Here is a 7916-nt window from a genome sequence, read left to right as displayed (position 1 = left end):
GGCCAACGTGGTGAAATCCATCTCTACTAAAAATACAAAGATTAACTGGGCATAGTGGTGGGTGCCTGTAATCCCAGGTACTTGGATGGCTGAGGCAGGAGAATCGCTTGAACCCAAGAGGTGGAGGTTGTAGTAAGCCGAGATCACACCACTGTACTCCAACCTGGTGACAGAGCGAGATTCCATCTCAAAAAGGCACACCTGCATAGGGTACTTACCACGAATGGAGCTTGCAGGACTGCAAGTTGCTCTGAGTGGGTGAATGAGTGAGTGGTGAGTGAGTGTGAAGGTCTAGGACAGTCCTGTACACTGTAGAGTTTATAAACACTGTACACTTAGACTACACTACATTTATAAAAACATTTTCCTGGCTGGGTGCGGTGACTCACGCCTGTAATCCCAGCACTTTGGAAGGCCAAGGCGGGCAGATCACTTGAGGCCAGTAGTTTGAGACCAGCCTGGCCAATATGGCAAATATGCATCTCTACCAAAAATACACACACACACACACACACACAAAATTAGCTTAGTGTGGTGGCGCATGCCTGTAATCCCAGCTACTTGGGAGACTGAGGCATGAGAACTGCTTGAACTCAGGAGGCATAAGTTGTAGTGAGCAGAGGTCGTGCCACTGCACTTCAGCCTGGGCAACAGAGCAAAACTCTGTCTCAAAAAAAAGCCTAAAACATTTTCATTTTCAATAATAAATTAACTTTATCTTACTGTAATTTTTTTACTTTATAACATTTTAATTTAAAAAAGTTGACTCTTTTAATAATACTTAGCTTAGAACACAAACACATTGTACAGTCGTATCAAATATTTTTTATATCCTTATTCTATATGCTTTTTTCTATTTTAAAATTTTCAATTTTTTTTTTTACTTTTTAAACTTTTTTGTTAAAAACTAAGACACACATCAGCCTAGGTCTACACAGGGTCAGAATCATCTATATCACTGTCTTCCACCTTCACATACTGTCCCACTGGAAGGTCTTCAGGGGCCATGACATGCAAGGAGCTGTCATCTCCTGTGATGATAGTGCCTTCTTCTGGAATACCTCCTGAAGGACCTGCCTGAAGCTATTTTACAATTAACTTTTTATATATATACACACACATATATACACGCATATACACATATATACACACGTATATACATATATACACACGTATATACACATATATACGTGTGTATATACATGTGTATATACGTGTGTATATATGTGTGTATATACATATATACACATATACATATATACGTGTATGTGTGTATATTATATATAATATATATTATATTATATATTTATAATAATATAATTATATATTATTTATATATTATATATAATATATATTTTATAAATAATATAATATATTATATATTTTATATTTAAATATATTATATTTATATATATTATATATTATATTATATAATATATATTATATTTATATATAACATATATTATATTTATATATAATATATATTATATTTATAATATATATTATATTTATATATAATATATATTATATTTATAATATATTTATAATATATATTTTATATATATAATATATATATGTAGAAGGAGTGTACCCTGAAACAATGATTAAAAGCAGGGTGTTGTAAATATATAAGCCAATAACATAGTCATTTACTACTACTTCCAAGTACCGTGTGCTGTACATAATTGTATGTGCTACTCTTTTATACAACGGGCAGCATGCTAGGTTGTTTACACCAGCATCACCATGATGTCTTGTGCCACATGAAGATGGCTATGGCGTCACTGTTAGGTGATAGGAATTTTCCAGCTCCATTATAATCCTATGGGATGATCATTGTATATGTGGTTCGGCCTTGACACTGACTATATATTGATAATAGATTTATAGGCATTCATTATTTATTCTGCACAACAACCATTTATCAGTTTTATGTTTTACAGATATCTTCCCTGTCTTACATTTTGTCTTATTGCTTTATGGTGTCTCTTTTAGGACAAAACTTTTAAATTTTATATCCACAGATTAAAAACATTATTGTCAAATAAAGCACATTTAGAGGAAAAAAAAAAACCCATGAAACCAAATGTACAGCTTAGTGAACTATCACAGAGTGAATACTTGCAACCTCCGTTCATGTCAGAAGAAAAGTCACAGCCAGCAGCCTGCACCAGTCACTGCTTCTCCTCCCTTCTAGTTCCCATTTTCTTTTTTTTTTTTGAGACAGAGTCTTGCTCTATTGCCCAGGCTGGAGTGCGGTGGCGCGAGCTCGGCTTACTGCAAGCTCCGCCTCCCGAGTTCACGCCATTCTCCTGCCTCAGCCTCCCGAGGAGCTGGGACCACAGGCACCTGCCACCACACCTGGCTAATTTTTTGTATTTTTAGTGGAGACGGGGTTTCACCGTGTTAACCAGGATGGTCTCGATCTCCTGACCTCGTGATCCACCGCCTCGGCCTCCCAAAGTGCTGGGATTACAGGCGTGAGCCACCACGCCCGGCCTAGTTCCCATTTTCAAGGCAACAGTATCCTCACCTTTCCTTGTGATTATTTCTCTGAACTTGTATCTCTAAACATTGTAAGTTTAGTTCTTCCTATTCGAGGGGACTTTTATATCAACGAAGACACACAGAATGACTTTTTTTATGTGTTCTTTCACTTATGTTTTTGGGAAATTCACAAAATGATTCTAAAATTACTATGAAAATGGACGTGCCAAGAATAACAAAACAAACTTGAAGAACAATGTTGGAGGACTTCATGTTACTTCTCATAGAGCTTTGACAATAAAGACTGCGTGTGCTGTCTTCCATTGTATGGATACACTGCGATGTATTCATCCATCGTGGGGTTGGTGGACGTTTGTATTGTTGCCTGCTGGTGGCGTTCGTGAATAATGCTGCTATACACATGCTTCTGTCCATCTCTTGTAACATCTGTGCAAGCATTTCTTTGGGGTATATGCCTAAAAGGGAAATTAGAGGTAGGTGGTTGCAGGTAGAGTGACCACACATTCTCTTTGATCCAGATAGCCGAAGTTTATGTTTTTGTCATGTACCAGCTTAATATATTGTCTTATATGAATATCCAATTGTTTTGGAATAATTTACTGTGAAGATGACCATTTTCCCAGTGCTCTAGAACGCCATCTTTGTCATGAGTTAAGTGTTCATATACGCGGCTTCCCCTATTGTCTCCACGTGAAAAAACTCTGAATTCATTTGCCAGGTTGAATGACCTCACCTTATGGAAATGTTTACTCTCTCCCTTCTAGGTGTCTCTCTAAGAGTTCATGTCCTCCACCACTTGTTGTAGGAAAGGGACTGTTTTGACCAGACTGTAGGGTCCTTAAGTTATGCCTTATTTATTCTTCCTTCTGCCCCAGCCCCTCTGCTAATTACCGAATGGAATGAGTGTACTACCAGCAGTCCTCATCATAACCATGCTGACATTTACCCAGCAGTAAGTACTATGTTCATTTGTGATTCATCCCTCCTACACTCTATATGAAGTAGGCACTTCTAGTATCCCATCCTATGAAAGAGAAAACTAGTGCTTTGAAGGAAAGCACCTTGTCCAGGTAACAGAGCTAGGGAGTGGTCAAGCCAGGACTGATGACCGTCAGTCTGGCTCCAAGTACTGTCAGTCTGGCTGTGATGAGAGTCACACGTTCCATTCGTGGAGGTGTCCTTGGTGGAGCTGGACCTTAGAGCTGTAAGTTCAGGCCTGCCAGGTGCTTGCTTTTCTGGTATGTCAGCTTCACATTGAACTGACTGACCATGCGTTCAGGTCATTCTCCAGCCTCACGGCAGGCACCAGCCTCACCTGCAGCTGGCTGGAGGTTGCACAAACTTTTCCTCCTGTTGGGGGAAAATCCGGAGCAGTTTCTTTTCTTTTCTTTTTTTTTTTTTTTTTTTTTCCTCTAGGCTCTATATCAACACAGCAGAACTCCTGTTTCCTCTCCGTGGAACTCATTTCATTTCTTATTGTGTTCAAACTTCCTTCTTTTGTGTAGGGATTCCCCTATTTCCGGTCAAGCTCTTAATTTTTCTTTGCCTCCGTTGCTGTTCAGCCTGAGTATCAGGAAGGGTCCCGCCCTCCTTGGAGCTGAGCCCTGGAGCCTCCCGGAAGTCTTGTGATGGGACAGGTGCTGCTGAAGGGCATCTGCAGACTAATAGCAAAGACCCCATCCGGATGACATGTCTTGCAATCTACCTTAGTGATTATGGAGATGATCCCTGGTTATTTTTCTTACGAGAAATCACCTCAAGCCAGCCAGTTGATTAGAAATATTGACAGGTATTCATAGAATAAATTTAATTTGAATTCCTTACAAAGCAAGTTTTCAGAAGGTTCGTTTGTTAGTCGATTTACCTGGAAACCAGAAAGCCCCTTTTCCATAGAAGTGTAGGTCCACACAGCTCATCTAATATAACCTCAAATAACAGACCATTTTAATGAAAAAGGTAGTAATGCAATGCAGTGACATCATTAGTAATGATGCAATGTTAAAATCATACCCCAGTAAAACTCAATATAAAACCTGTTCAAATGTAGAATGCAATGAAAAGTCAATAGGCAGCCAGGCACGGTGACTCACGCGTATAATCCCAGCACTTTGGGAAGCTGAGGCGGGCAGATCACCTGAGGTCAGGAGTTCAAGGCTAGCCTGGCCAATGTGGTGAAACTCCGTCTCTACTAAAAATACAAAAATAAGCTGGGCATGGTGGCAGGCACCTGTAATCCCAGCTACTCAGGAGGCTGAGGCAGGAGAATCGCTTGAACCCGGGAGGCAGAGGTTGCAGTGAGCTGAGATTGCGCCATTGCACTCCAGCCTGGGAGACAAGAACAAGATTTTGTCTCAGAAAACAAAAAGAAAAAGAAAAGTCAATAGGCTTTTGTGGAGATGTTACATGGAATTTAGAGTTTTTAAGAGCTTTAAAAAAAGCCTAACATTATACTTAATTTCACTTTAAAAGCAGAGCTTTCTTTTTCCTGGAGCAACTGAATTGATTGTACTACGCAGCATACATTGTACACTCTTGTTGCTCAGGCTGGAATGCAATGGTGCTAATCATGGTAAGGTATTGCCATGATTAACACCATGGTGAGGACCGATATTTGTCAGACTGAACATGTCTTTTAACATAAGAATCAGTAAAAGCCACAGAAGGTATTCAAAAACTGTCCCCTCATTCTGTCTTCCCAACAACTATGTGAGAAGGATTATTGCCATTGTAGAATTGTGGAAACTGGAGTCCAGAAAGGATTAAGTTACCCATTAGTAAACTGGAGAGATCAGACCCAAGCTATACTCATTCTAATATCTCACATTGCTTCACAAAGAGAGGAAACTGAACAGAGAAGAAAGAGAAATGTGCGCGCCCCAGCATGAGGGAGGGAGAGAGGAATATTCTCCTGAACTCCCATTCTTGGATGTTTGTCCTCTGGCCAGTGCTTCTTGGGTATTATTCCATGTAATCCTCACAATAACCCCAAATGAGGTGCCTCCCATGTTGCATGTGGGGAAACTGAGGCACGGAAGGGTGAAGCTGCTTGTCTAAAGACGCATCTGGAGCAAGCAGGGTAGGCTGGGCTTTACACTCAGACAGGATGCCTCTGAGCCAGCCAGCTCGCTTGTTCCTTATGCTGCACTGGCCCCCTGAAGATGGTAAGAGGCACTCAGTGACAAGTTATAAGACGGGAAGGCAGGGTGATGGGATGGCCGCTGGGAGCAAGGAGACTTCAGCTGAGAAGGCTGCTCCAGGGAGACAACCTGCCGGAATGAAAAGGAGGAACATGCGGTCCTGGGACAGGGACAGCCAGAGCTAACTGGCATCACGTGTGTTGAGGCTGCAGCATGGGTCCAGTCACTGGGCAGTGAGCAAGCTGGGTCGACCAGCCGGAATCGGCCTCCAGCGAACTCAGGCTTTCTTGGCCTCTCACTCTCTGGAGCTCGTGCAGAAGGACATGATGGGCATGCACATTTGGGGACTTCCAAGAAGATCTTGGGTGACATCTCTGGCCAAGATCCACTGTGATGGAAAAGGCAGAGACAGTCCTTCCCAGAGAGATGCAAAGGCACCCACAGCTGGAAGGAGCTCTGCAAGTTTGGGGATTTGAAACACCAGGGAATCTGTGAATAGGGAAGGGATGGAAAGGGAGATAGAGAAAGAGACTGATAGAGAAAGAGACTGAGAGACAGACAGACAGACAGACAGAAAGAGGGGTGGGCAGAACCCAGACATGCAATTATTTCTTATTGCCCTGGAGTGCCACAAGGTGATTGGTGCAGGGAAGTAACAGGATTGTGCTCTGAGTAACATATTAAAAAGGTCCTGGAGACTGCAGTGAATCCTCCAGCAGTGGACTTGTTTTCTGTGGTCCTTGTCCTTCCTGGCTAGGTACTCTCAGTAACCCCACCCTGCCCATATCACACCCAGACTTTTAGCTCAAGAAGGGAGAAGACAAGTAAATGGGTGAGTCTTCTCTTTCTTTCTTTCCTTCCTTCCTTCCTTCCTTCCTCCCTCCCTTCTCTTTCCTTCCTTCTTTCCTTTTTTCCTTCCTTCCTTCCTGCATTCCTTCCTTCCTTCTTCCCTCCCTCTCTTCTTTCTTCTTTCCTTCTTTCTTCCTTTCTTTCCTCCTTCCTTCCTTCCTTCCTTCCTTTCTTTCTTTCTTTCTTTCTTTCTTTCTTTCTTTCTTTCTTTCTTTCTTTTTCTTTCTTTCTTTCTTTCTTTCTTTCTTTCTTTCTTTCTTCTCTTTCTCTCTTTCTTTCTCTCTTTCTTTCTTTCTCTCTTTCTCTCTTTCTTTCTTTCTCTCTTTCAACAGAGTTTTGCTCTTGTTGCCCAGGCTGGAGTGCAATGGTGTGATCTCAGCTCACCACAAGCTCAAGCAATTCTCCTGCTTTGGCCTCCCGAGTAGCTGGGATTACAGGTGCCCACCATCATGCCCAGCTAATTTCTTTGTATTTTTAGTAGAGACAAGGTTTCACCATGTTGGCCAGACTGGTCTCAAACTCCTGACCTTGGCCTCCCAAAGTGCTGGGATTACAGGTGTGAGCCACTGCGCTTGGCCATGGGTGAGTCTTTCAGTATGAGTAAATCCAATTTGATCAATGACCATTTGGGAAGTCTGGGATTGTTTCACCACTTTTACTCCATAGTCACTCCTTTAAAAGAGCACCTTTGACTCCGTGCCATACTGGAAATGTGGAAAAACATCTATTCATACCCTAGTTTCCCAATAAATACTTGTGCATTCAATTGGATTTTGTTTCTACAGTTGGAAGCCAAATTGTGAATTCTTCATGTATTTCAAATTAGAGAAGAAAACAATGAATGCCAACTACAAAATGAGAAAACAGTTAACTACGGCAGGAAAAGGAGGCCACTCTGGCTGTAGTCTCCACATGTAGTTTTAATTTTAACATCATCAATGTTAGGTTCCATCATTATGAAATCAGTTACTGAGGTGTTTCTTGGAACAATAAAATGGCCTCCAAATGTTTGCCTTCTGGTTGTAATTGTTCTGCATGCAAAATGTGCCATGCTCTCAACATACGTTCCAAATGGACGTTTATCAAACATAAAAAGGAAGGAAGGAATGTCAAGCCAGAGAGTTCCCAATATCCGCTTAAGAACCCTGGGGATGGCTCAGATCCTAATGATGGCCTTGGATCACAGAGTGTATGAGTGTATGGTTGTCATCACCTTTAAACACCTGCATTTTCCACTCAGCAATCAGATTACTCACAGTGATCTTAAATTCTGAGAATGTTGAAGGCCTGAGGATGTGGGCCAGACCGTGCTACAGATACTTGTAATTTTCATTGGGAAGACCATTTTTACGAACTTATTCTAAGAAATTACATCATAAAATTTCTTACGCCCAGTTTCTCTTGACTCTAACTCCAGAAAGA

The sequence above is a fragment of the Macaca mulatta genome, chromosome 12 (assembly GCF_049350105.2).
Source record: "Macaca mulatta isolate MMU2019108-1 chromosome 12, T2T-MMU8v2.0, whole genome shotgun sequence".
Taxonomy (NCBI): Eukaryota; Metazoa; Chordata; class Mammalia; order Primates; family Cercopithecidae; genus Macaca; species Macaca mulatta.
The sequence above is the reverse complement of the archived record's forward strand: the minus strand, read 5'-3'. Positions refer to the sequence as shown.